We start from the raw sequence: 8,071 nt of genomic DNA, 5'->3' as shown, positions 1-8,071 counted from the left end.
AAAGTTGGTGTTGTTGATTTGATCAAGAAGTTCATTGTTTTAGTCGAGAACCAAACTAACAATCGAGTGAAGGCGCTTCATACCGACAATGGAACAGAGTTCAAGAATTCTGTACTTGATCAATTTTGTGCAGAAAAGGGTATCCTGTGTTAATTCCGTTCTGCTCACACACCCCAACAAAATGGTGTTGCTGAAAGAAGGAACATAACTTTAAAGGACGCTGCAAGGACGATACTGTGTGATTTAAAGCTACCGATTTTCTTTTGGGCCGAGGCGATAAATACTGCCTGTTATGTTCAGAATCGAGTGTTGATCAACAAAGCTCAGATGTAGACCTCGTATGAGATTCTCTATGGTCACAAGCCACCAGTCAGTCATTTCCGTGTATTTGGCTACCCTTTTACTCTTCTGCACTTAGATGCCAACCCGAAGTTTAATGCAAAGGCCGATGACTGTTACTTCGTAGGGTATGCTGCTCGCACTGCTTATAGAGTCTACAATAAAAAGACAAAACAGATTGTGGAATCGTATGACGTACGTTGGTTGGAAGAAAATGAGACGGGCGCTAGAGTGGGTCCGGATTGGTTGTTTGATTACACATCACTATTCAAATCAATAAATGTGTCTTCGAGTGGTTCATCTGGATCTGTTTTTGGTTTGAAGAAGATTTCTGAAGATAAAGAGGAAGAAGTTGTTTACAGACCTCCATCTGCATCCCCTTCTTCATTCAAGGGGAAGTCTTCGGTTTCATCTGAGGGGGAGTCCTCTGCCATGCCTGAGGGGGAGTCCTCTACTACACCAGAGGGGGAGTCATCTGCGCAACATGATAGTCCTAAATCTCTAGTCCAAAATGATACTCCTGATGCTGAAACTACACCATCTACACCTATGGAGAGAGAGTTCAAGTCTAATAACGCTTCCGAAACCACCTCAACCTTTATGGAACTACTCTTTCCTGAATTTATCTCTAATGATTTTGTGGCAGAGCCTTCTGGAGCGGCTCAATCAGCAAATGAAGGAGGTATCAACATTCACACTCTTCCTGTCTCTCTCAATGATATCAGCCAAGAGATACCTTCAAGAATTCAACGCGATCATCCGATCGATAACATCATTGGTCAGCTGGGCGACGGTGTTAAAACAAGAAGTCAGAGTGGAGATGTTAATACATGTCTCTACTCTTGCTTTATTTCTCAAATAGAGCCCAAGAATGTTGAAATGGCTCTGAATGAACCCAGCTGGTAGATGCAATGCATGAGGAACTGCATCAATTTGAAAAACTCGGTGTTCGGAAGTTAGTTGAGTTATCAAAGGGCAAGAAGTCTCTTGACACAAGATGGGTTTATCGCAATAAGCAGGACGATTCAGGGGTTATTGTGCGAAATAAAGCTCGATTGGTGGTTCGTAGGTTTCGGCAAGTGGAGGGTCTTGATTACACTGAAGTTTATGCTCCAGTAGCTCGCCTGGAGGCTATTCATATATTTCTAGCATATGCTTCTTACATGAACTTTACCGTGTATCAAATGGACGTCAAGACTGCCTTCTTGTATGGCAAGGTGAAGGAAGAAATCTATGTTGATCTGTGACAACCCAAAGTTTATTCCGTTATTATGCCCCGTTTCCGTTAATGGAATATTCTATTTTATAAAAGTTCCGCTAATTTGGGGTCGACAAATAAATAAATGTTTTATTTATTTATATTTCATGCTATTATCGTTGTGATAAAATAAATAAAAACACGTAAAATATCATTTCCATTTAATTGGAAAAAAGTTATTTTTATTACGACTATTTAACCGGATAAAAAGTTTAAACCTCGTTAAACATAAGTATCGGGTAGTCGTATACCGGGTACAACACCCAAACCTTATATAAAGGAGAGTGAACACTCCATAGAAACCTTTCACCACACTAAACCCACCTTCTCTCTCTACTCTCTCTACTCAAGTTCGACTTCGCCTCAAAACCGCAAGTTTTCACCTCCAAAACGTAAGTTCTCTTACCCTAACTTGTTCTAGGCACCTTTGATTTGTGTTTCAGCTTGAAAATCATGTTAGAAGGCTGTAAAGGAGGAGTTTACGGCCTAAGAACCTTCTTAGACTGTAAACACCTAAAATGTTGCCAAAAGTGCCAGGTTTCTTCCCCTTAAGCCTAGAAACTAGCTTTGGACTTAACCTAGAAGTGTTTGACCCTTGAATCAACAATTTTTAGGGCTTGAAAGAGAGTTTACGGCCCAAGAACATCCTTAGGCCGTAAACTCCATGTCATAGGCCGTAAGCCCCTCTAAAGGTGCTAAAATGCCCCTTAAGCACCCCTTAAGCCATGGAATAAAGTCTAGAACTACCCAACAATGTGTTAAGGACCTTATTCATACAAGAGATCACCCCCTAAGGAGTTCACGGCCGTAAACCCCTCAAGGAGTGGTTCTTAGGCCGTAAACTCCCATAAGGAGGCCAATTTGTGCCGTAACACCCTTCCATGACTTGTTCCTTGCATTAAAAACCCTTGAAATTGATCTAGGACCATCAAAACCCATTAATAATTGGTACATAATACTTTACGGCCGTAAACTCTTAGTTTGCTGCCGTAAACTCCTTAAATGGTCCTTATGTTCTTCAAACTCGATTCCTATGCTTTAAAACTAGGTCTAGCACCACCCCTCAAGAATTTCAAGACCATTAAACACCCTGGAAAACCCCACCATGAGTTTACGGCCGTAAACTCATGGGGAGTTGGTCAGATGGGCTGAAAACTACATAAGGAGCTTACTCTTGAAGAGTAAACCCCATAATCAAGTCATACACACCCTTAGATGTTACCCGGGTCACCTCTAGCACTTAACCAAAGTGTTTTCCTTTACATTAGGATACCTATATGTGTTAAATTAGTCTTTCATCCACTAATTATATGAAACACATGTGTCTTCATATGTTACTAGGTTTATAAAGTGTGTTCAAGTCTTTACTTGACATCAAACGCTCATCCGACACTTCCACCCGATCTACTCATTGCAGGTGAGTTCATACCCCTTAATGAACCTTTTAAATGTTTTTACATGTTTTAGGGGGGGGGGGATACAAGTATAATTTCTACAAGTTTTTATTATTAAATCATATGTGATTCACAAATTATCATTAAAAAGCGATTTTTCCTATACCTTTAGCTGTTTTCCAATAAAACCGTTTTAGTTGATTATCAAATGCATTTTTAAGATTAAATTGTTATTAAACTGCTTTTACAACTGTGTTTAAATTTACTTTTGTTTTTAAAATATATCTACATGAATATATTTATATAAGTAAGGCTTGAAGGACTTAGGACCGATAACTCGCCTTATTTCGTGTTCTTGTTTGATGTGGTCTTAGGGTATCGGTTATCCGTCCGACTGTTGGTTATTTCTTAGTTATATATCATATATATTTGTGTTAGATATGAAAGTATTCATCTCACTCAATACCTTTGTTGTTCAAGGGCATGAAATCATACACTCTAGTTAGCTATAATTGGTATAGCTAAGACTACTACTCGTTATCTCTACTACTACTATACTCACTATAACGGCTATTAATACAAGTTAACACACGTATAAGAGAACACTCTATGAACTATACAAAAGACTACTACACTATAATACCAAAGAATACACGAATCCAAAGTATAACACACTATCCCTCTATAAGACACTCTACTGCGCTTACACCATGTGACCAGGGCTTTCCGGTTGGAAGGCAACACTACATGTATAGATCTATACGGGGCAGACACTATTACATCCCGACTGCTAGCTACAGTCCGAGCCGACTAGGCTCAGGGGTGGCACTACATCACTACACTACGCATGACCGAGAAGGTCATCGGGTTCTCTACTATCCCTTCAGTCTGGTCACCTGAGGGGTTACACCTTTATCCAACATAATACACTAAGACTTAAGTCTAAGCTAACATCCCGAAGTAAGTAAATGTCTATTACTAATGGAAGTTTGCACCACTACTACTGTTAACAGGCATAACTTCTTTTCACCTATGTTTCTCACACAAGATTTATTACTGTACTTTTATAACTGAAGGTTTTCAATGAAAATACTTGCACACCACTCAAAGGATTTAACTTACAAAGTACTTTTCTGGAAAATATAGGATTTTCTAGGGATTTCTACTCCTTATAAACATAACTTTCAGTCTTTATTCTATATGTCTGTAAACACTTTTATACAACAAAAGACACTAAATTCTTATGAACTCACCAGATTTATGCTGATACCCGTTTTCAAAATAACTTGTATCCTCAGGTCAAAGATAGACAGGTACAGGTGCAGCTTTTGGTGAAGATGGAGCACATACCAGACCCATATTTTTATTTTGTTATACTTTTGGTGTCTATTAAACGTTACAGAACACGTTTGTAACTAAATTTACTATATATGTGAAATGGTTGTTGTCGCTTGTTTTTACTATGATGCAATTGTTATGATACTGTACATGATGTCCTCCACCCCAGAACGTATTCCACCGTTATCGGTTTTGGGGTGTGACAGATTGGTATCAGAGCATTGTTTATAGTGAATCAAGTATATCAACCTATAAAAAGATATACGAACTATAAACACTTCCGGACTAAAACACTCTGACCAAGAATATATACTTCTAAATACTAAAATATTTAATTAAGTATATATATACACTCACCACTATAAAAGGGTTAGTATCATACTAGAACAAAACAAAAGTATTAAGATTGTTGAACATCACGATTAAGCTTAGAGACATATAGTCACATCTGGGGGGATGTAGCCTGATCAACTACATTTATCCAGGAGTGACTAGCATGTGCCTAAGAGTGATTATGGAGTTGCAACAAGTCTAAAAACTTACCAACACTACCATAAGAACGTTAGAACAAGAATACTATAGGAGTATTCTGTATACTACTAACTACATATGTGATAACTAAAAGGGTCGTTACTGGTAGGACAATAGTTGCTAAGTGGATACCTCACGGTTACATGTGACTAGGGCGCTATAGACTCAGAATCTGCGGTCTTTGCTTCATTTCCTATTCTTGTTTGATTGGGGATCTGAAGTTAGGGTTGCTTATTCGAAGGACTATCTTGCTTCGGTTACATGTAACTGGTATGCACTACGTAAGTATTGGGTCGACTAATAACGACTCATCTTATAAGTATCCTAGATTAGTACGTCTATTAACCTTTCTTTCCCCATTCTCGCATAGATAGCATGGCTGGTTTCCACCATCCCGGCGATCCGTATTATCCAAACCAGGGCAACGGAGGATGGCTCGATGAGGAGTCAGACGATGATCACCTGATCCCTTTGGATGATCATCATGCAAAGGGCTTATCGGATAGCTCCAGCTCCGAGCCAGAAGTTAACAACCTACCCCCTGAAGCTCCAAACCCCAACCCCGTCTGACATTTCAAGGTCCCACTTCCATGTGGGCAATAACCTTGAACCGATGGAGTGAGGAGCAGGGTCAGCCTTTACCTTACAATGGAGACCGAAGCTTCTACAACATAAGCGAGGGAGGATCAGCGGACCAAGTTCTACCCCTCATAATCCGAAGGATTGCAGGAACGTTGAGCAAGGTCAAGCAGCTATTGGCCGAATTGTAGAGGTGGATGCCAATTCAAATCTCAAAATTGTTCGCGTCCGCCAACTTGAAGAAGCTATGGATAGGACAAGGAGGACCAACGAGGCTCTGCAGCAATAGCTAGTTGCATCCCGAGCCAAAGTTAGGGAACCCTGAGCGCGTCAAAGGGCTCATGAACAACATCTTCAGGAAGTTATGCGTCAACTAGTTGATCTTAGGGTTCGCCCAACGGGTGCCCGTCGCCCGTAGAAGATGTCAAATCGCCTCACTCTTTTATTTAAAGGACTAGCCTTTTCTTTTCTACGCTCGATAGAGCACTTGTCTGTAAACATTCCTAAGTTTGAAAGTACTTGAGTTAGGCTTCTAGACTGCCAACATTTTTCTTTTGGTATGATGTAAGACCTACTGTTAGGTTGCTTTTCCCGAACTTGTAGTACATCATTAATACCAGTAATTGGCAGTTAACTACTCTATTTCTATGACTCTCTCTCTCTCTCTAATTTTTGGACTATGTTGATTTAGTCCATGAAACACTCTTATCATACTTGCAATAGACTCTTACTATTGTCATCATCCCTATTAACTTTCAGTGAAAGATGCCTCCTCAAAAGCGCCCAAACAGAGGTAGACCAGCGACTCAAACTCCACCTCCTCCTCCGCAGTTTGATCTAGTGCTGTTTCAAACAACTGTGATTGCAGCTGTGACGGCAGCCATGGCCCAAATGAATTCTGGCGATGCTAGTGGAGCCGGAATGGGCACCAACTCCAGACATGGTGAAATCCCCTCTCGTATACAGGGGTGTACTTATAAGAATTTCATGAACTGTAAGCCCACATTTTTCAATGGGACCGAAGGAATCCTTGCTCTGTCCCAAAGGATCGAAAGAGCTGAAGTTGTTTTCGAAATGTGCTCTTGCCCCGAAGAAAGCAAAATCAAGTTCGCTGCTGCCACCTTCACTGAAAGGGCCCTAACATGGTGGAATGGCCATGTCAATTCACTCTCTCTAGTAACAGTCAATGCCATGGGCTGGGACACACTAAAGGAACTGCTGAGAAAAGAGTACTGCCCTAGGGAAGAGGTACAGAAGCTTGAAGAGGAACTTTGGAACCTCAAAATGAAGAGAACAGACATAGTGGCTTATACGGCCAGGTTCTGCGACCTAGTGGCTATGTTCCTTAACATGATCCCTTCTGAGAGCAAGAAAATCGAGCGATACATCTGGGGTTTAGTGCCCCCGTATCAATGAAATGTTCTATCTTCCCATCCTGAAACCTTTGACAGCGCCAAGGAGTTGGCCCACAGGTTAATCGATCATGAAACTCCTTCCACTCCAGCTCCAGCAACCACAACTGCCACTGCACCGCCCAAGTCAACCGACAAAAATAGAAAGCAATGGGATCGGAAGAAGGGCAGGAAAACTCAACCCTCCTCTAAAGATCAACAAATTGTGGCTGTCCATGCTGCCACCACTCCTGCTACCCCTGCACCGGCAAAATCTTATGTTAGGAACCTGCCCAAGTGTCCCAAGTGCCCCTTCCATCACAACGGCCCCTGCCGTGAATTGCAATGCACCAACTGCGGTCGGAAGGGCCATACTGTCTGGTTTTGCAGAGCCCCACCCAAACCTATCTCGCAAGTTCCCAGTTCGGGAGTGACCCATACCTGTTATGGCTGTGGTGAAGCTGGCCATTTCAAGAAAAACTGTCTGAAGGCTGGGAATATGGGAGGAACAGGAAGACTACTCGCTATTGGCCACAACGAAGCAGTAACAGATCCCGTAGTAGTCACGGGTACGCTCGTTCTCAACAACTCTTATGCCTGTGTCTTATTCGATAGTGGTGCAGAAAGAAGCTTCATAAACCAAAACTTTAAACACTTACTTAAACAATCCCCGCAACCACTTAAAGAAACATTCGTCGTAGAAATGGCTAATGGAAAGACCGAAAGCTCTAACGAAATTTACATAGGTTGTACCCTCACGTTAGACGATCATTCGTTCCCTATCGACCTCATACCAGTCTCGATCAAGAGTTTCGATGTCATTGTTGGCATGGACTGGTTGAGCCTTCACCGCGCGGATATTCTATGCTTCGAAAAAGCCATTCGCCTAAATCCACTGAATCACGAGACTCTGATGATCTACGGAGACAAACCCGGTACAAGCCTTCATATCATCTCAAGTATTCAAGCCCATAAATACTTGCGTAAGGAATACCACGCCTTTCTTGCACACGTCGTCGACACAAGCCAGAAAGTGAAAGATCCAAAAGACATCCCTGTTGTGTGCGATTTCCCTGACGTCTTTCCAAAGGACCTTCCAGGTTTACCTCCCAATGTCAGGTTGAGTTCAGAATCGACCTAGTCCCGGTAGCTACCCCTGTAGCTAAGTCGCCCTATCGTTTAGCCCATGCCGAGATGCAAGAACTATCCGGTCAACTTAACGAGCTGCTCAACAAGGGCTT

Source organism: Lactuca serriola, chromosome 7, assembly GCF_051521515.1.
Source record: "Lactuca serriola cultivar US96UC23 chromosome 7, Lser_US96UC23_V15, whole genome shotgun sequence".
Lineage (NCBI taxonomy): Eukaryota > Viridiplantae > Streptophyta > Magnoliopsida > Asterales > Asteraceae > Lactuca > Lactuca serriola.
The sequence above is the reverse complement of the archived record's forward strand: the minus strand, read 5'-3'. Positions refer to the sequence as shown.